The following is a 21639-nucleotide window of genomic DNA, read 5'->3' on the forward strand; positions in this document are numbered from 1 at the left end:
GCAATTGGATAACAATATTTATAAACTTTTTTGTAGCTCAAATTTTGCTTGAAATCAAGCTCCAGGCTGAAATAACAGATGTACAAACAGAATTACCCTCAGGATGTTTAATAAAACCATCCATGCAGCATGAACAAAAGAAATCACAGTAAAAAATAACAGCACACTCCCTTAGCAAATAGAACAGTAAAGTCTTGTTTTCCTTATTGTTTTATTTTCACAACTTTAGAATTCTGAAAAGCCAAATTCTGTGGTTTAGTTCTTTTTTGTTTTTCCTGATTAACAAACTAGTAAAAAAAAAATCCATAGTGATGTAACATTACAAGAAAGACTAAAAAAAATGCAATTGGTTAGCTTCCCTATTAAGATGTAATGCATATCTTTAAAGCAGTACTATGTTGTTTGAAGGCATACTAATTAATTGATAATACTAAGTGATGTATGCCACAAACAAGAGACAGAAATGAACTGAACTCTTGATCTAAACATCATCATCATGAATATTAGGTCATCACAGATCAGCCTTTAAGTGACCTAAAAAAATGGGTATGAATATCTTTACAGGTGTGTTTTTTACTCAGTTGGGCAGGTGAGTAAAACTACTACAACTACTCTCTCACTCTCCCTCCTCAAAGGGAAAGGGGGAGTAAATACAATGAAAAGGGCTCAATGGTTGAGATAAGGACAGGGAGATTACTCAACAATTATCCTCACAGGAAAAGCAGACTCAGTATAGGAAGATTAATGTAATTTACTGCCTATTATCAACAAGCTACAGCAGTGAAATTAAAAAAAACAAAACAAAACAAATAAAAACACTTTCCCCCTATCCACCCTCTCTTATGTCCTCCCCCTGAGCAGTTCAGGGGAATGGGAAATGGGGGCTGTGGTCAGTCCCTAATGCTTTGCCACTTCTGTTCCTTCACAGTCGGGCACTCTCTGCCCCTGCTCCATGTGGGGTCCCTCCCACGGGGTCCATCCATCCCCCAGGAGCAAACTGCTCCAGCACGGGTCCCCCACGGGTGGGCCGCAGCTCCCCCCGGACCTCCTCCTCCTGCGTGGGCTCCTCTCCACGGGCTGCAGCTCCAACTCAGGGCCTGCTCCTGTGGGGGCTCTCCATGGGCCGCAGCCTCCTCCAGGCCACATCCACCTGCTTCATGGGGCCTCCTCCACGGGCTGCAGCGTGGAGATCTGCTCCATGTGGGACCCATGGGCTGCAGGGGGACAGCCTGCTCCACCAGGGGCCTCTCCACAGGCTGCAGGGGACCTTAGTATGCAGTGCCTGGAGCACCTCCTGCCCTCCTGCTACACTTACAGAATCACAGAATCACAGAATTTCTAGGTTGGAAGAGACCTCAAGATCATCGAGTCCAACCTCTGAAATAACGCTAACAATCCCCACTAAACCATATCCCTAAGCTCTACATCTAAACATCTTTTGAAGACTTCCAGGGATGGTGACTCCACCACTTCCCTGGGCAGCCTGTTCCAATGCCTAACAACCCTTTCAGTAAAGAAGTTCTTCCTAACATCTAACCTAAAACTCCCCTGGCTCAACTTAAGCCCATTCCCCCTCGTCCTGTCACCAGGCACATGGGAGAACAGACCAATCCCCACCTAACTACAGCCTCCTTTAAGGTACCTGTAGAGAGCAATAAGGTCGCCCCTGAGCCTCCTCTTCTCCAGGCTGAACAAGCCCAGCTCCCTCAGCCGCTCCTGGTAGGACTTGTTCTCCAGGCCCCTCACCAGCTTTGTCGCCCTTCTCTGCACCCGTTCAAGCACCTCGATGTCCTTCTTATAGCGAGGGGCCCAAAACGGAACACAGTACTCGAGGTGCGGCCTCACCAGAGCTGAGTACAGGGGGACGATCACCTCCCTAGCCCTGCTGGTCACACTGTTTCTGATACAAGCCAGGATGCTATTGGCCTTCTTGGCCACATGAGCACACCGCTGGCTCATATTCAGCTGACTATCCACCATCACTCTCAGGTCCTTCTCTGCCTGGAAGCTCTCCAACCACTCATCTCCCAGCCTGTAGCTCTGCTTGGGGTTATTGCGCCCCAGGTGCAGGACCCGGCACTTGACCTTGTTGAACTTCATGTAGTTGACCTCAGACCATCAGTGCAGCCTATCCAGATCCTCCTGCAGAGCCTTCCTACCCTCAAGCAGATCGACACACGCACCTAACTTGGTGTCATCTGCGAACTTACTGGGGGTGCACTCGATGCCCTCGTCCAGATCATTGATGAAGATATTAAAGAGGACCGGCCCCAGCACCGAGCCCTGGGGGACGCCACTAGTGACTGGCCTCCAACTGGACTTGGCTCCATTCACCACGACTCTTTGGGCCCGGCTATCCAGCCAGTTTCTAACCCAACGAAGCGTGCGCCAGTCCAAGCCAAGAGCAGCCAGTTTCTTGAGGAGAATGCTGTGGGAGACGGTGTCAAAAGCCTTGCTGAAGTCAAGGTAGACCACATCCACAGCCTTTCCCTCATCCACCCAGCGCGTCACTCTGTCATAGAAGGAGATCAGGTTCGTCAAGCAGGATCTGCCTTTCATAAACCCATGCTGACTGGGCCTGATCGCCTGCTTGCCCTGCAAATGCTGCGTGATGACTCTCAGGAGGATCTGCTCCATGAGCTTCCCTGGTACTGAAATCAAACTGACAGGCCTGTAGTTTCCCGGTTCTGCCCTCCAGCCCTTCTTGTAGATGGGCGTCACATTTGCTAGCCGCCAGTCAACTGGGACCTCCCCCGATTGCCAGGACTGCTGATAAATGATGGACAGTGGCTTGGCCAGCTCCTCTGCCAGTTCTCTCAGTACCGTCGGGTGGATCCCATCCGGCCCCATCGACTTGTGCACATCCAAGTGCTGTAGCAGGTCACCAACCAGTTTTTCATGGATAGTGAGGGTCACATCCTGCTCCCCATCCCCTTCCACCAGCTCAGGGTACTGAGTATCCAGAGAACAACCAGTATTGCCGCTAAAGACTGAGGCAAAGAAGGCATTGAGCACCTCCGCCTTTTCCTCATCTCTTGTAACTAAGTTTCCCTCCGCATCCAGTAAAGGATGGAGATTTTCCTTAGTCCTCCTTTTTGTGTTGATGTATTTATATAAATGTTTTTTGTTATCTTTAACAGCAGTAGCCAGATTGAGCTCCAGATGAGTTTTGGCCTTCCTAATTTTGTCCCTGCACAGCCTCGCTACATCCTTAAAGTCCTCCCTAGTGGCCTGCCCACTTTTCCAAAGATTATAAAACCTCTTTTTTCTCCTAAGATCAAGCCACAATTCTCTGTTGAGCCAGGCTGGTTTTCTTCCCCGCCAGCTCGTCTTTGGGCACGTGGGGACGTTGGTTCCTGCACCATTAAGATTTCCCTCTTGAAGAGCGCCCAGCCTTCCTGGACCCCTCTGCCCTTCAGAACCACCTCCCAAGGGACTCCACCAACCAGTGTCCTGAGCAACTCAAAGTCAGCCCTCCGAAAGTCCAATACAGCGGTTTTACTGATCCTCTTCCTGGCCTTGCCAAGAATAGTGAACTCCACCATTTTGTGGTCACTCTGCCCAAGACAGCTCCCGACAATCACATCCTCCACCAGTCCTTCTCTGTTTGTGAAGAGAAGGTCTAGCGGGGCATCACCCCTGGTAGGCTCACTAACCAGCTGTGTCAGGAAGCTATCTTCCACGCTCTCCAGAAACCTCCTAGACTGCTTCCTCTGGGCTGTGTTGTGCTTCCAGGATATGTCAGGGAAGTTGAAGTCCCCCACGAGAACAAGCGCTGAAGATGTCGAGCAGGGACCTGTTTCCATTCCTCCTGAACTCCCAGATTTCCTCCCTCTGCCCGACGGCTATAGGGCAGGGGGTCCACCCCCATTTGAGGAGTCTCACCTCGGTACCTCCCCTTGAGGCCCTGCAGGGAGTTACTCCACAAGTCTATCTCCCGCTCACACCCCCTGATGGCCCTCAACCTCTCCACCTCCTCCTTGAGCTCCGCCACCATGCGGACCAGGTCATCTATCTGCTCGCACCTCACACACGCAGTTTCTCTGCCTCCCGCCGATGGCAGCAACAGGCTCAGACACTCCCTGCATCCGGTGACCTGAACTGCGGCATTTTTTAACGGGTAGTCGGTTTGGGTGTGTACCGACTTCCTGGAGAGCGCACTGTGCCTGGTGGAGACCATTATCACCTAGCTAACGGCTGTCGTTAAGGAGGTGTTCGTGTGGGCGGGGGGAGTGCTCTGCCCTTCCTGCGCGCCCTGCCTGCGCGAACTGCCGCACCACTCCCTTCTGACACGCCACGCCCTGTTTGCCCGCCCTGTTCGCCGCGCTCCTGGTCACTCGCGCTCCCTAGGGGCAGCTTTTGATTGGCTAGGGAGGGGGCGCTGCTGGCTCCGCCTTCGCCTCGTCAGCCTCCCTCACGAGGGCTGCCGGGTCCTGGCGGCTCCCTCAAGTAGGCTCGATGCTGGAAAAATTAGCCCTGCCTGGCCCAATCCCCCGCTCCGCTGCAGAACGCGTCTGCCCTGGAGCCGATCGCCTTGGCAAATGGCCAAGGCGACTTACCTTCAGGTCTCTAGGGCTGCTTCTCACTCCTTGCTCTTCCAGCTGCTGTTGCGCAGCAGTTTTATTTCACTTTCTTAAATATTCTCTCACAGAGGTGCAACCAATATTGCTCATTGCCTCGGCTCTGGGTAGCCGCAAATCCCTTTGGAGCCAGTTGAAACTAGCCCTTACCTAACAGGGGGCAGCTACTTGGCTCTTCTCACATGAGCTGCCCCTGCAGCCTGCACTACCAAAACCTTCCCATGTAAACCCAATAAGGCAGGCAAACTCATGTAGCACATTATGGCAGTCTATTTCCCACAGAGAAAGACTGCATAACCAAAGGAGTTGGAGCATGTTTTTTATTTGTATTTTTTTATTATTATTTTTTCCTTATTTGTTTGTATGTTTTTTTCCTATTACCAATCATATTTGTGAAAATTTTAAATTTGGGTTTCACACTTTCTATAACAAAGCAGATGGTCAGCCACCTTTGTATCTTGTCATTCCTAAGGTGTTCCTCATTGAGCCCCAAGGAGCATGTCAGGCATCTGAATGACTGTTCAAAACTTGTGTTTATTCATATTCTAGTTTTTCAAGCTCCATTTTGCTCAGTTCTTCTAGCCACATCCTAAACACAGTAGTGTATATGAACAGTAAAAAAAATTAATACAATGATGCATGTTGCTGCCCTACAATATTGTGCTTGTCTCCTATCACAAGAATACTCAAATTATTAGATATACTGGCCTAATGACAACTGTGACGCTGATTAAATCCAAGCAGACTGTTTGAAAGATACATTTTGGCTCTAAGTCTGAACAGACTTCTTACTATATAGACACGACATCTTCACTTAGTGTTTACTCTATCAGTATAAGGCTATTCTGAAAAGGAGATGTTTGTTTTTTATGTTTCAGGCTTCAAGGCTTCTTTTTTTGAATTATTCTGCTTTTCCTTCTTTCCTTCTTTCCTTTCTTATTTCCTTCCTTCTTTCTTTCTTTCTAAATGTATACATAGAGAGACATGCAATTTCCTCACACTTGGGAAATTCCACACTTACTGAAAGGACTTAGTTGAAACATCTTTTAAGAAAATATCTTTGTCCAGGAAGAAATCTGGATTTTTTCAGTCCAGAAGGAAAGCTATCATGAAGTTATCACTGTCAGAAAACAGGGTGTGATTATTAAATATATTTTGCAAGCCTAATGATGGCATTTCCTTCTAAATGACAGCTATAATAATGATTTGCTGCAAGATAACAGGACAGTTTTCAGTAATCCTTCCATCCTCAGTATTTGGACACTGCTAGGAAAGATAGTGTAATTAAGGGAAAGAGAAAGAGAAGGTGCCATCATTTTATGGCTTCACCTTTTACAACTCAATTTATCCAACAGATTTTAAAACCAATAGTCAGATGAAAAACCTTTTACAACTCACAGAGTGAACAGATGACACAGCAGTATTGAAAATGACAGTATATATACACCAAATGAACTGGTGCTCTGCTCTAGTTAAGCTGTCAACATTTGTATTACAAACCTCAGTTTTCAAAGGTTTGTAAGTTGGCTATGATAGATAACATCTGGCAAAACTTGGCTTACAAACTGCATGTCTTAGGTACTGTGAGAAAAAAAAACAAAAACAACACACAACACCATGTTTATTATTTCACCCATTTCATACCTTTACACATATCTAACCATATTATAAACACTACCAGTAACTTCAGATGCTGGGGAAGTGTCTTTACTAATCAGTGGGATTTGAGCGAGCTGATTAGCCAGTGAGCAGCTGTGCTGGCTGTGCATAGAAGCATGTGGCTGTCCCCAGCATCCTCCTCTACAGAGGAGGCTTCAGGCACAGCTGATGGGACCTGCCTGAGCACCCAGATGCTCTATGCCTAGGATGTTACTGTGCTGTGAAGCATTTCCAAACCCTCTCTGAGACAGCCACATGGAACGAAAGTGATCAAGATGACTAAAATTAAAAAAAAAAAAAAAAGCAGTTTTATTTCTAAAGTAGTGTAATACTTGTGTTAAAAAATGCAGTTTGACTTAGCATGATTGAAAGATGTGCTGAAGCAGCCAACTTTTTACACTTGAAGTCTACACCAATGGTTTTCAGCCAGGCTGGTGTATCTGTACGTTGTATAAAACTCCTTCTTATGTAAGGTCTCCTTTTTAGACATGAAGAAAAAAAGATTGCAACATTTTGCCTAAGACTGAATGGCAGGTCAGGAAAGATTTCAGGATTTGGCTCATCAAATGAATAATTTTAAATTATACGCTACCAAGTTTACTGCTTACGGAATTGGTACCAATATATAATGCAAATTAGCTTTTGGTTTGAATCTATAACATGCTCTTTAGTTGACAATGATAATAGATTTAACATAAAGAAAAATGTAGGTATTACTTAACAGATAGGTAACCTGTGTTTGATTTTTGGTGTAAAAGTGAAAAAGTGGTAAATATTGCAGTAGCAGATTCACAGAAGCTATTATATGAAATGTGGTTTTGAATTGGGAAAGAATATATAAAAGAAGCAAAGGGTTAAAGATGTGTACCAGAAAGATGTGTGTTGGGTTATGTGATTTCCAACTTCGCGAACTGTGACCTTATTCTTTCAGGAGGAAATATTGGGAAACAAACAAACTAACCAACCAGTCAAATTGGAAATTGTTTTTAATGCCATTTAGAGGAAAAGAAATACGGTGCAATCAGTCATCTGAGTTGCACCCAATGAGACGTCCATATGACAGATTCTCTCAATGGAAAGTGAGTCATCCCCCCAAATCCTAAATTAGGATTTCCACAGTATCCTCATTGAATTCCACAGCTACTATATGCCTTATTCCCTCAGGCACATTTTAAAGAAATTCCTGTCTTGGATGAAATCTGTAATACATGTAGTTTTCAGCTTCAGAATGTCAAAAACAACGAGAGTTACCTAAGGAAAACAAAAACAAAAACAACAACAACAACAAAAAGATAAAAAGCAAGACAGGAAAGGAAAGAGAGATTAATATAAAAAGTAGTGAATATGAATAGCTTTGATAAACAGTGAGAAAGTAGATAGTGGGAGGGGATATACTTTCTGGTATAGCCAATTCTGTCCCACTGATGTTCCTGCCATCTAAGTGGGAATAGAATAAATACGTACTGAATCATATGAAATGACTGTAAGTAGATAACTAGAGTTGGAAAGAGAAAACCTAAGAACAACAAATTTAAATATGGAAAGATGACAATGCAAAATGAGAGAGGAAGGACGGCAATGACTAGGATCTTCAATGAAGGTCTCATCCTCTTTGGCAGCATCTCAGCTTCTGCACGTCACAGAAATAGATGGGACCTGCAAGCTGAGAGTCAGATCTTGAACTGGATAGAGGATTTTAGCTCTGCAATGATCTTGCTGCTCCTGCCACCCATTCCTTCTGATTTTCTGAAGCAGCAACATTTGTTAGTGTACCCGCATGTACCTGCCTCCCAATTCTTGGTAGGGTTCTATTTCCTGTGGCTAAAAATAGATCTAAAATAGATCACACGTGGCCTTTCTAACACATGCTTTGATCCTGTTTATAATATTGATGCTGTACTGGCTGTGTCAAGGCCATGCAGCTCCCCAGACATGGATATGCCTTTCAGCACCCCTGGGGTTGTGTCCACCATTTCCTCAGTGAACTTGGAGTCCATGATGTATTGTATCCCATTCCGTGCTGACTGCTGTATTGGGTTTAAATGGCAAGGCTTTGCTAGCAGGGGGCAACCTCTGTGAGAATAGCTCAGAAGCTTCCCATGTTAGAGAAAAGCCAGTTGCAGCTGGCTCCAGAAGGGACCTGCTGCTGGCCAGAGCCAAGCCAATGAGTGATATCAGTTGTACCTCTGGGAAACAAGATTTAAGAAAGGAAACAAACAAACAAACAAACAGACAAACCAAAAAAATAAAAAATGCTGCACAACAGCAACTTGGAGAGCAAGGAGTGAGAAGCAGCCCTGCAGACCCCAAGGTCAGTGCAGCAGGAGGGCAGGAGGTGCTCCAAACACGCAGCAGAATCTCCTCTGCAGCCTGTGGAGAGGCCCCTGGTGGAGCAGGCTGTCCCCCTGCAGCCATTGGTCCCACATGGAGAAGATCTCTATGCTGTAGCCCGTGGAGGAGCCCACGTGGAGCAGGTGGATGTGGCCTGGAGGAGGCCCATGTAGAGCCCCTGCAGGAGCAGGCCCCAGGTTGGAGCTGCAGCCCGTGGAGAGGAGCCCACGCAGGAGCAGGGGGTCTAGGGGGAGCTGCCACCTGTGGGGAACAGCTAAATTTAGGGAAACATTCTGTACAACAAGATTTTCAGGAAATTCTAAAATTCTACTGTTGTCCAAACACTGAGATTCACCACATTTCCTTTGAAGAAAGGAAGTTATACACATAAAGATGTTATATCTAGGCTGCTAATATATCTATTTCCTCCTTATTCCTTCATTTCCTCACTCCATTAGCACTGACTGGCATGGAAAATGCTTCTGGATGTCATGTGTTCTGTTTGCACAGATGCTCAGCCTTTCATTCAGGTCAGGGTTGCATTTGCCCCTGCACAAAACTGCATATTACAGATGATGTTAGAATAATGAGCCTGAAAGAAACAAGATCATTTCGCTGTCTTTTTAAATGCATAGATGTTCCTGAGTCTGCAATTTCATGCATCAATTGTTTCAGATTTCTCAAACAGAGATTACCTGGTCCCTTCCCTCACTTGAGAGCATTATTGTCTTTAAGCTTCATTCTACCTCTTTTGTGATATTTTCCATTTTCATACTCTTATTCTTTCTTTCTTGTCCTACAAGCAATATTTTTTTTTTTTTTAGCAATAACAATAATATATATATATATATATATATTTTTTTTTTTTTTTTCTAGAAGCAATTGAATGAGGCACATTTTCATTTCATTTTAGTCATCATCTAGTTCTCCTTTAAACTTAATCCTACTTTTGATGTTGAGCACCTTCTTTTCCTGTTCTCTTATCTTTTTGATTAGGAACACATCTGATATTTTTTTGTTTTACTGTCATCCCTGAGTTCTAAGTTAGGATAACATTAGCTTTCTGATTCTTAAACAGAGAAAATTTCCAAGTATATTTTTCCTCCACTTCTGTTAGTCTCTCTGTTAAATAATTTGCAAAAGGTATTGAAGATAAGCAATGACATCCAATCTCCATTACCAGTTCCACACTACAATCCTGTCTTTTCTCTCTCTTTTTTCCTCCTTTAGCAATTGTATGTTTCTTCAAACAAATGAGGCATTTTACAGGAACACCATGACATCACCTATCCATTTTTAGCTGAAAACATTCAAATGAAATTGTGAAAAACTCAGTTATGTTGCTCCTAGAATGAACATGCTTTTTTTTTTTTTTTTTTTTTTTTTTTTTTTTTTTTTTTTCCTTCTGTTTACTCATTGTTCTCATGAAGATTGGAAGGCACGCAATGGAAGATGAAATAGAATCCTAGTGTATGCTATGAAACCTAACCATCTAAGTAAACTGACTGCAAGTCATAACATTGTCATAGGGAAAAAAAAAAAAAAAAAAAAAAAAAGCTTACTGCTATTTAGACACATTACATAATCTTGATGAATGTTTACATCATTACCTACCATGCATACTCATGTATACATTCTCTGAAGAGGCCATAACATAGGCAGATCCTAACAGTGCTTCATGAGAAAGGAAACTAATACATTTTAATGTTCAATTTTATAAACCATTTGAATGTGGAAAAGTGATCACCATCATTAAAAATATTGATTAACTTAATAGTTCTGCTCCAAACCTTTTAACTTTTAATTTTAATTTTTAATTTGACAAAACTTCTAATTATGAATTTTAGCAAGTGGTGTATATTCTAATACAGTATTTCTAGTTATCCTGAAACTGTTTGTTAACTCCAGTCAAATGTGTTGTAAAATTTCTGGTAGAAAATTTATTATTGTATGTAACATTACAGCAATCATATTCTTTGATGTCAGACCTAGATTTATCTTAGCTGTAGAAGATCCAAGTTTCACCTATTTGTTTGCAGAGAATGAGACATCTCACAATTGCCATGAAAGCCCTCTTGCTTTTTTTGAAGATATTACAAAGCTTAAAATACTGTACATACTGATTCCAAATGTAAAGCAATAAAGTAATAACATCTATTTCCTTTGGTAACAGTTATATTTTAATATTGATTTTGGGTTTGTTTTTTATTAATGTAGTTTGCTATGAATGTGTTTTATGGAGTGTAGTGGGAAAGATAATGCTTGGTAAGATTGTATCGGCAATTACCAAGCATTGATCAAGTTAAGCACCTCTGCACATTTTAAAAGTCAAAACCATTCAGAAGTGACAAGATTTTAAGGATCTTCTGTTAATTATCTGAAGAGAATTGTAGAATTATTGGATAATTCAGGTTTGAAGGGCCCTCAGGAGGTCATTTATAAAGCAAGATGCCTTTAGTTTTGGTATCAAATTCTAGGTGGAGCTATCTGAAAATGGAGGAAATTTTATTTATAAATCCTGTTAGAATTGTGGAACTACTATCTTTCCCATTTTATTCTCAATTTGCTCCTTTCATTATCTCAACTTCCAACTTTTCCTAAAAGTAAATTAGAGCATCCTTCACCAGACTTTCTTACAGAATATAAACCGTTATTCTTCTCCCAAATATACTATTATTGCATCCTCTAGTTACATCTAGTAATACAGGAACACTATTATTTATTGTGTAAAATAAAGGAAAATTTGTGATTCTGCTCAAGGTGAAACAGCAAATCCTATTTATCTTCTGAAGTTGATTTGTTTCTTAAGATTCTCTGACTTTTATACACCATTATAACATTTTCTAGTTGGTTGGAAATGATCTCCTTCTCTTTGCCTATACATGGCCTCTGTGCACAGTAAACAGAAGGATCATCCTGCACCTTTTCTTTCAATGAATGCAGCTCACTAGCTTGAAGTATATTATCTTGAGATAACTCTTCTTTAAATGTTCATATTTTAACCAAACTGTTGATAATGTTTTCTGAAGTTATAGGAGTGGTTGTATGTAAATCAAGATAGAAAACATTCATGTTCTGATAATCCTAACTATTTAACTTAGGCTGTCAGACTACAGTGCAAGTACATAAAGTGACATTGGAGCTGGATCTTGAGACTTGCTGCTTCCCAGTAAAACACTTGAAGCAGGTGAAACCTGAACCAACCTGAAAGCAGGTAAAGAATGGAAGATCAACAAGCTAGACAGAAGTACTCTCTCTGTTACACAATGAAAAGAGTGCTGTTATCTCTGAAATGACACTCAAGATAAATAGCTTTGATGATAAGGCAAGACATATTTATTTCCATTTATACAATAACTGCCCAGATACTCTGGCTGAGAACCCATTTCACCCTCTCCATCTGATGTATGAGCACACACAGTCTCAGCAAACTGCATCATTTTTTTGCCTCATGCTCCATATTGTTATGCAGAATAGCAAAGGATATTCTGCTGCTAATGAAGAGACATTTTTACTGGAAGATTTGTGGTTATAGCTTGCAGGCAAGAAAACAACATTAAGAGTAAAAGTGTCATTTAAATCTTAAGGGTTATGTAGGACTCCTAAAGTAAAATTACTTTAAAGGGTGGATTTTGTTCATTACAAAAATGTAACTTGAAGATATTTTTTCCAAAGTAATTGCATGCTTATTTCTGTCCTCTTTCCCAAACTATTTCTGTTTACTTCATAAGGCTCTACAAAAGGTGTTTTTTTTTTTTTTTTTTTTTTTTTTTTTTTTTTTTCAATAGAGTAAAAACTAAACCCTGGAGCATATAAAGCCTGAGGTCCTTTTCCTTGATCAAAACTTCTGAAAAAAATAATTTCACTAAAGTCTTCCCCTCTCCCTTTACCAAAGATCAGGTGCACACTGAGGTGCAACAGGATGCTTTTCAGTGGGCTGGGGATGACTGCTGCACTGAGGAGAGGAGGAGAAATGGGAGCTTTTCTCTTGGCAGGACCTGTGGGCTGCCACTCAGCAAGCTGGGATGTGTGGCTGGTAGTCAGCTAGGCAAGCATGGCCTCCATTATTTCCATAGGCTTGATGTGATCACAGCTGCTACTAATCCTTCACAGCCCTTGTTTTTTTTTCTGCTGCCTTCTGGCAGAAGAGGTCTTCAGGGTCTGCCATCTTCTGTAGTAAGGTTTAAGAAACAAGGTATGAAAAAAGCCTGTCCACACTTTGAAGCTATCTCAGCTACTGAAGCAGGAGGGAACTTCACATACCACTTGTGGTCTAAGCAGCATGGTGGTTTTACTTTCTCATGTAACATCCAAAAGCTGCAAGACTGTAAGTAATGTCTTAATGTCTTTTTTTTTTTTTTTTTTTTTAATTGTGTTTAGTATATCCTGTTTAAGTGACAGTATTAAAGGAGGAAAACAATGAAAATTGAGAAAAACAGTGTTGTCATGGAAAAGACACACTGATTTGGGAGTTTGGGTTTCAATTCTCTGAGTCAACCCTTTTAAACAGACATGTTTTTGTGAGTCCTGTGGTTGCCCAGGACACATGCATGGCACACCTGATGCCCATGCATGAGGAGGCTGTGAGTGGCCTGGTGCTGGCTGCAGCCATTTGCTCTTGACCCATGTTGGGCCAGTTAGTATTGCTGGGGCAAGTGGCAGCTGTGGGAGCAAGAGAAATGTGAGGGACATGGGGAGGTGACAGTGTGGGGCACATGGATGGAGACCTGATACTGGCAGGAGGGAAGCTGCTCTGAGGGACTAAGGCCTGTGGGCAACAGGCTCAGTCTCCTGAGAGACTGGGACCGTAGTGGGACCTGCGTGGGGGGCAGAGAAAGATGAATAGGAAGCATGGAGAAACAGATGTGAGTAGTACTTGAGAAGTCACCAGGACATTATATGGAGCTTTTATAAAACAATGACTGGAAGGCAAACATTTTGCTAGTGCTGGCTGTGTAATATATCCTTGAGAACATGTAAAGCATAAAGTATTCATTTGTTCGTAAAATCTTATCTCCCTCCCTACCAATGGTTTTTGCCTTCAAACAGAAAAAAGTGCAGTGGACTTCAGGCATTGACATTCCTGCCACTTGCAGAGAAATATTTGGTGCCTTACTTGCAGAGAAATATTTAGTGCCTTGCTTAAAGATAAAAATAAAATTATTGCAAATCCTGCCCTGGAGTTGTTTTGTGGTTTAACTGGGCAGGCAGCTAAGCACAACACACATTTGCTCCCCTTCCCCTCCCCCCCTCAGCAGTGGGAGAGGGGAGAGAATCAGGATTCAGAACAACACCAACAAAAAAGTTAAAACTCATGGGTTGAGATAAGGACAGTTTAACAGTACCTTAAAGGAAGGGAAAATAATAATTATTGTAAAGAAATATATAAAACAGGTGATGCACAATGCAGTTGCTCACTACCCACTGACTGATTCTTATCCCATCCTCCAGCAGTGGCCACATACCCTGGCCAACTCCCTCCCTCCCCATTTTATTTTTCAGACTGATTTCTTATGGTACAGACTATCCATTTGGCCAGTTTGGGTCAGCTGTCCTTTTTGTGTTCTCTCGAGTTTCTGGTGCACCCCCAGCCTCCTCGCTGGCAGGGCAGTATGAGAAGCTGAAAAGTCTTTTGAGGACAATTTGAATTTCTTACCCCACTTTTCTGTGGAAAGGAATAAAGAATTCCTTAGTAAACAAAGTGGATCGAATCCTAAGGGAGGTGCATACTTACGTTTCTAAGTAAGTGGTACTCCTTGAATTAAACCAAGTACGTCACCAATGCGTTGGAATATGGTGTTTGGTAGAGTGTATTGAAATTTTCTTACCCCAACCACGTTAAATAACAAAACAGATATGTTTAAATAAAGTGCCTCCTCAGCTGTTACCTTATTAATGTTTAGCAGCTAATTATATGAATAAACAAAGGACCATGCAAAGCAATAACATTTTTTTTCCCCCATTCTTTCTAATGGATTGTGCTATTAATTATTATGAATTAGCCATTTGAAACTGTAGATCTTTGAGGCAGGAATGTATTCTTCCTTCTGCTTCCTCCATCCTAACCAAGTATCCATCTTCAAGTGAAGAACTGGGCAGCAAAGGGTTCAAATAATTTCTCGTGCCATTTGCTTGATGTGAATGAAGCAAGACTTTATTTTAGTCAAGTGTTCAAGACCCTAACCATTTTTTTTTTTTTTTTAATTTGCATAATGTTTCTAGAGAACAATCAGTGCCAGCAGATCCAGGATGTTGTATTCCCACCAGCAAATAACTCCAAGATGTCCATAAGGCTTGCTATACTCTTGCAATGTCTTACTTTACTGATAGTACAACCGAACATGAACAGTGCATGTGAGTAAATATTGGTGAACTACCTAATAAACCACTTCATAAAATAATATTTGCTATATTATTGGTTAGAATGAGCTAATTATCCTAACCTGAATACTGACTAGCTAATATACTGCAAATTCTCTGTTGTGACTGCATTCCTCTCTATAGCCTTGCTGTGTATCTGTCTTGTTTTCCTTCAGCACCTCTTAAGCCAATGTAATCTAAAATCCTTTTCTGATCATACTTGAATTCTGCAAGGTACAGAAATGATAAATTGCATGCAAACACTTCTGTTACAGGCAGGGCTGGGAACTTGCTGTTCACTGGAAAGGGACAATTGCATGCTGGCCACAGGAGCTCACCAGCAAAGCTGAATTTTTATGGAGGTTATCCTCCATTAGCTGTGACATAGTCTTTCCAGTGGATTATAGTGATTACCAATGACAAAACACTTTCCTCTGGATTTGTGGAGCTTGGCCAGAGAGGATAAATCACTTGAGTTCAGTTCCAGGGCAGCAATATAGGAAAAAATAATCACACTTTATTACTAGGTTTAAAGGGAGAAAAAATAATACTAGTATTGTCTCACCCTTGTGCAGCTGAAGTAAAACCAATATTCAAATCTATTCTTTATATGAAAATACAGAATATGATAATATTTGGCTTTGATTCAGCCTAATAGCACAAGCCTTTATTGCTCATAATGGAGAAATAAAAATAAAAGCATCAAGAAATAAAAATAAGATGAATTTTAGATTTTTAGATGATTTTAAGATGATAAGCATTGTGCTCAGGTGGCCAAGAAGGCCAACAGCATCCTGGCTTGTATAAGAAGCAGTGTGGCCAGCAGGTCTAGGGAAGTGATTGTCCCCCTGTTCTTTGGGCTCTGGTGAGGCTGCACCTTGAGTACTGTGTTCAGTTTTGGCCCCCATGCTACAAGAAGAACATCGAGGTGCTTGAGCAAGTCCAGAGAAGGGTGTCGCGTTAAGGGGTGTAGCTGATTAACCGTTACGGGCCCGGTCAGATTCAGGTTACTGAACCAGTCGGACATTCACCAAAAACACATTAACCGTCTGGGGGTCCAGTCAGACATTCACCAAAAACGCATTAACGGCCTGGGGGTCCGTTCAGACATTCACCAAAAACGCATTAACCATCTGGGGGTCCGTTCGGACATTCACCAAAAATGCATTAACCGCCTGGGGGTCTGGTTAGATTCAGAACACTGAACTATCACGGATAACCACCCTCACCCTCGTTGCACTCAATGAGAGTTATCACAATGCAATCAAGTATGGTTTATTACAGCAACAGATAATCAGGTTCTTTTGGATTGCCGGCGATAGTGACTGTCTGCAAAAGCAAGTTAGTATGCATAAAATACACAGGTGTTATAGGTGTTATAGATGTTACAGGTGTTACAGGTGTTATAGATGTTACAGGTGTTACAGGTGTTATAGATGTTACAGGTGTTACAGGTGTTTACAGATGTTACAGGTGCGCAGCCTAGAAATAAACGCGTTAAAAGGATCAAAGACTCTATAGAGGTTTATAAGCAAGTATTCAGATCTCACCCAAAGGCGTCCCAATGGGGGGGGAAGAGAGGCTCAGCCCGTCGACTGATCCCAAGAGTCAGGAGGTCCTAAGGATGTTGTCCTCGGGATGGTATCTCCCCTGACGGTGGTATCTTCCCTAACATCCCCTTTCTCTTGGGCCAATTTATATTATTTTCTATCCTTTAGGTGGAGCTTGAGTGGCTCTAGTCAAGCATATCTTAGTTATGATTGGTGTAAAGTTTTCCCGTCTCCGTTTAAAGTAATAGGCTCCGAGGAATTCAGAGCGCATGCTCAGTGAGGGGTGGTCGCACCTTGGAGGCGGGTAGCTTTTGGGATGGAGGTGTGTTTTGGTATTATAATGATATTATAATGAGCAAAAAGTACACTAGGGTACAGCATTTGTCAAAACATGACAGGTCTTTGGCTTAGGGTGGCAAAAAGTGCAGCTGTGTGCACAAGAACAATCGAGGCCCCATCTGATTACAGAGCCTAGCCGTGGTGTCTCCACTCCACTCTACACTCCGTGCTGTTCCTTAGAGCTAGCACACCAAGTTTCCCCAGCGCGATAGCATCAAAGGTTGGGAGCCTAGGGAACGCTCTGATAAAGCAGTTATGCCCTACCCTGAAAGCCTCTTCAATGCTGTACCTTTTCCTCAAAAATGTGAATGTTAGTTTTATTTTCCTAGTTACTTCAGGCATTTACACCACAAAGGGCGACGAAGCTGGTGAGGGGTCTGGAGAACAAGTCCTACGAGGAGCGGCTGAGGGAGCTGGGCTTGTTCAGCCTGGAGAAGAGGAGGCTCAGGGGTGACCTTATTGCTCTCTATAGGTACATTAAAGGAGGCTATAGCGATAATCTATATTGGGGGGTTGGTCTATTCTCCCATATGCCTAGTGACAGGATGAGAGGGAATGGTCTAAAGTTGTGCCAGGGGAGTTTTAGGTTGGATATTAGAAAGAACTTCTTTACCGAGAGGGTTGTTAGGCATTGGAACAGGCTGTCCAGGGAAGTGGTGGAGTCACCATCCCTGGAAGTCTTTAAAAGACTTTTAGATGTTGAACTTAGTGATATGGTTTAGTGGAGGACTTGTTAGTGTTAGGTCAGAGGTTGGACTCAATGATCTTGAGGCCTCTTCCAACCTAGACAATTCTGTGATTCTGTGATTTTATCAAGAAAATGAGTATTCAGTGAATTTCATGCAGCACAGACAACTGAGATGTCCTATACCTTGCAAAGCAAATTGGTAAAGCCTTTGTCCATCTCCCTGTAAATAACAGCTATTAAATTGTAAAAGGTGGATAAAAGGTGTATTGTGAATGTTATTTGTTCTCTTTCTTCAGTGTATATTAATGTAAACTTGTTCCCTTTCTTCAATGTTGAATGTACACATATAACAATTGATATAAGTGATGGATATGAGAATATCTAATTTATTGCATATAGTCTGGGCAATTGCACATATTCTATCTATTGTCTAGATATGTTTTGTGGTCATGCTCATTTGCACTTATAAGTTTTTTATTGAAATAGCAAAGAAACAAGTCTTATGCAACTTCTATGTCTTCCAAGCTTCAGAAGCAATAAATCTCATTCTGTTCTTCTTACTATTCAATTTTGTTTTTGTCATAGAAGAAAAAAAAAAAAGAAAAAGAAAGAACAACCCAGTGACATTAGTATTTTTTGAGCCTTAGAGTGATCTGGATAAGTTATAAAGCTGTTAGTGATAAAAGTATTTTAAGAAATGAATTGTCTTTTGCAAGTTCATTAAACAGGTAAACAAATTTCAGAGGTTAGAATTGCTGAAATTATACTGATACAGAAAAGACAAACTCTTGACATCAGCCCCAATTTCATTTACATTTGCAAAATATATTGTCTTTTAAAAGCATGATTCAGTGAGTAGCTTATAATACAAATTGCTAGGTGTTGGCTACTTCTATTATTTTTAATAGTATGGACTTTGTGTTATCAAATGTATTTCATTCCATATACTTTTCTAAAAGTGCTTTTCCTGCTATGAAAAAAAAAAAAAAGATCATATTATAGATATCCTTTGAATATTTTTTCTTCCTTACTTGTCTGCTTTCTTTTACTCCATTCTCAAGATGGATTTTTGCTTTGTGTTTTAATCATGAGGGCCTAAAGTATAGCATAGAATAAAAAATAGACTAGTTTGCTGAGAATCCATAGACAATCTATCCCATGGCAACACTATAAAATAATTGCCCTGTGGGTTCACCACTGAAGTATACTGAAGCTATACAAAATAATGAATCTCCTTTAGTGCTTTAGAGGAAAATAATCAAGATCCGGGACTGAATTAATGCTACAGTCTTAATCATCTCATATCCACCATAAGGTAATCTTGTTTCAGTTATGTATCCAGCTGGAAATGGCTTTAAAGCTAGATTGCTCTTCTGGTCTTTCTTGTCCAAGTATTGGAACAGAAATGTCTTGACAGCATTATTAATTTTAGCATTACTAACATTAAAATGCAGACTATGTCATGCCACATAGAATGCTACTTTTTGTTGACTTAAGTTTTGAAGCAACTATGCAATGAATTTACTTAATTTTTGCAAGGCCAAGAATTAAATTCTATACTTAATGAGAATGTAATGTAATGAGAAATTTTCCAGGATATCTTGCAGATCTTAATGTTAATGAATAAAGGGCATGAATAGAGAGGGGTGTCAGTGCTCAAATATCCAAAGATGTTTCTCTAAAAAAATGCTATACATACTAATCCATGCAAAAACAAAAAGTGCAATAATTAATTACTAATAAGTTGATTATTGAACTTTCCTGTAATCTGACTTAAAGTATTTTACTTTTGTAATTCAATCAAGACTCTGCTACTCAGAGCAAACCGACTTACCTATTTTTTCCATTATGCCTTATGTCTTTGCAGTAGCTGCACATGATTTGTTTTATAAACTTCCAAAAGTTTCTTTTTTTTTTTTTTTTTTTTTCCTAGCCTTTAAAACCTTGTAGCACATCCTTGATAGTGATGCCTTTCTGCTGTTGTTTTTTTGTTTGGTGCTTTTCTGAGACTTAAGAATTAAAGTCTCTTTGTCTTCATTTGCATTTTATTTGTTTATTTTATTTTTTAAAATTTTATTTATTTATTTATTTATTTATTTATTTTGGAAATCGCTTGCAAAGTCTGCTCAACTAACATATCTAATTGTGTTTTGTTTTTGAGTTTGTCAAAACTCAGAAGTCAAGGTCACTCCACAATCATGAAGCTTAACCATTAAGTTTTTCAGTTTTACAAACATATTTCTCCTACATTTTCTCCATAGAACACTTCTGTCATTCACTGTGCAAGTTGCTTGGCTTCATCTTTTGAGCAATAATGAAACTTCTTCATGGACATTTTAATTTTCTTTTTGCTCTCTGAACCTCTGAAATTCTGTCAATAGCTTTTATTTGTTCAGAATTACATACAATGAAAAAAAGTTAGGTACTTCACAAACAATTCCTTTATTTGTGCAGAATTTTGTATGTTGGGCAAATCCCATCCTTAATAAAAGCACGTGCTAAGTGGGGCCATCTCTGTCCTGTTAGTGGATGTGTACATTTTGGAAGCTTAGGTTAAAAGGTTTCAAAACTCTTAGCATTATATGCCTATTCTGTGAATTCAAGCATGACTGTGTTGGGAGTGCCTGTTGAGGTGACTGCAACACAGTGTGAATGTACGTAAGCTAGTTTTCAGGGAGCTAACCCATCTCTGGGTAGCAGTCTATTGCAGCAGCAGGAAGTGCAGGTTGGCATCATTATACCGTAGAGACTGGGGCCAAATACTTGACTTTTGGAAAGTTGAGAAAAGACTAACAGTCTGAATTGGAAAAGAGGAAGCTGCATGCTTAATAAGCATGTTTCCGTAACATTTACTGTTTGAGAAAGAAAATCATACAGCTCACAACTGCTTGGATCTGGGAAGCAGTGGTTTCGCAGAGAGTTGGAGATGGGGCTGGGGTTTGGATGAATAATCTTTTTGAATGAATTTTCTCTCTTCCCCATTCCCATCGGAGACTACTAAGCTTTTCCTCTTCACTTAGTCCTGACTGATATTAATTAACTTATTTCAGCTCTGTTCCAACCAGCCCTCATCTTTATTGTAGAAAGGGAATTGACCGTTTCTGGGTAATTTTACCATTTTCCTCTGTAGCCGTGTCTCTTCTTCCCAAGACGAAACTCTGCAGAATTTTTGTTTTGTTTTTTGAAGAGTTGAAATGATGCCTTTTAACCAATTTTGAATTTTTTTTTTTTTTTTTTTTTTTCAGTGCAAAAACTAATCCACTTTCATAAATGTATTTTCACTTTTTCAATCATTTCATCACATTTCATCATTTACTTTCTCTACTGTAGTTTGCTAAGAAAATGCTGACAAACTTCAGTTAACTGAACTAAGAACCTTATCAAGTGTGATGCAATCTGAAAGGGTGGCAGAATGATCAGCTACTCATATGGCCACAGGATAAGGCCTATTGATTTGGAGGTGCTGACTGCAGTGCAGCATAAATACACTCATGTTAGCTGTCAACCACCTAACTCACATGCAGGTAGCAGTCTAGCTATAGGATGGGAGACCTCAAATCAGGGTCAATGCACCTGTGTGACAGCCTTAGCTGACTGAGTGCTGGCAAGCAGAGCAAAGTCTGAGGAAGCATCCTACTTTCCAGCCCAGTTCAGTAAGTGACATGTCACAGGGAAAGAACACTTCTGCATATATAATTTGGCAACCTGGCAGACGTGTATTTAATTCTAAAGAAAATAATTAATCACTTGTTAAGTCAATCATAATCATATTTTTTCTTTAGTTGTATACAAAAATAAAGTAGAAGCTTATAATACAAAACCAGTAGAAATGAGGCTGAAAAAATGAGGGTTTGATGTAGACTTTTCCCCATTTAAGGTAACTTTTAAAATACCTGTGGATTACTCTGGTCATGCTTTTAAAAATTTTCAGAACTCCTTAAGTGTAGAAGCCATAAGTGTTCATACTGCCTCCTAAGACATTTCCTTTTTATTTGTGCAATTAGTCTGAAAAAAATAATAAGTGATAGGTATTTTTACTGTGACCATATGCATATGTAAGCTAGAAAAATGGTGGGGAAAAAAAATTGAAAAATATGTTTTTTATTTTTATTTTATTGATAATTGGAGATAT

The 21639-nt window shown here is 40.7% G+C and overlaps 1 long non-coding RNA gene across 1 annotated transcript in view; it reads left to right on the forward strand.

Annotated features, from left to right (window-relative positions):
- Positions 1-12772: 12772 nt before the first annotated feature.
- The window catches only part of LOC311430348, a 29094-nt gene continuing 20227 nt past the window's right edge, over positions 12773-21639 (forward strand). The window contains exons 1-2 of the long non-coding RNA XR_014688717.1: positions 12773-12897; positions 14793-14924. This is a non-coding gene — a long non-coding RNA (uncharacterized lncRNA). The remainder of the gene's footprint in view (positions 12898-14792; positions 14925-21639) is intronic.

Source organism: Aythya ferina, assembly GCF_964211825.1.
Source record: "Aythya ferina genome assembly, chromosome: 1".
Taxonomy (NCBI): domain Eukaryota; kingdom Metazoa; phylum Chordata; class Aves; order Anseriformes; family Anatidae; genus Aythya; species Aythya ferina.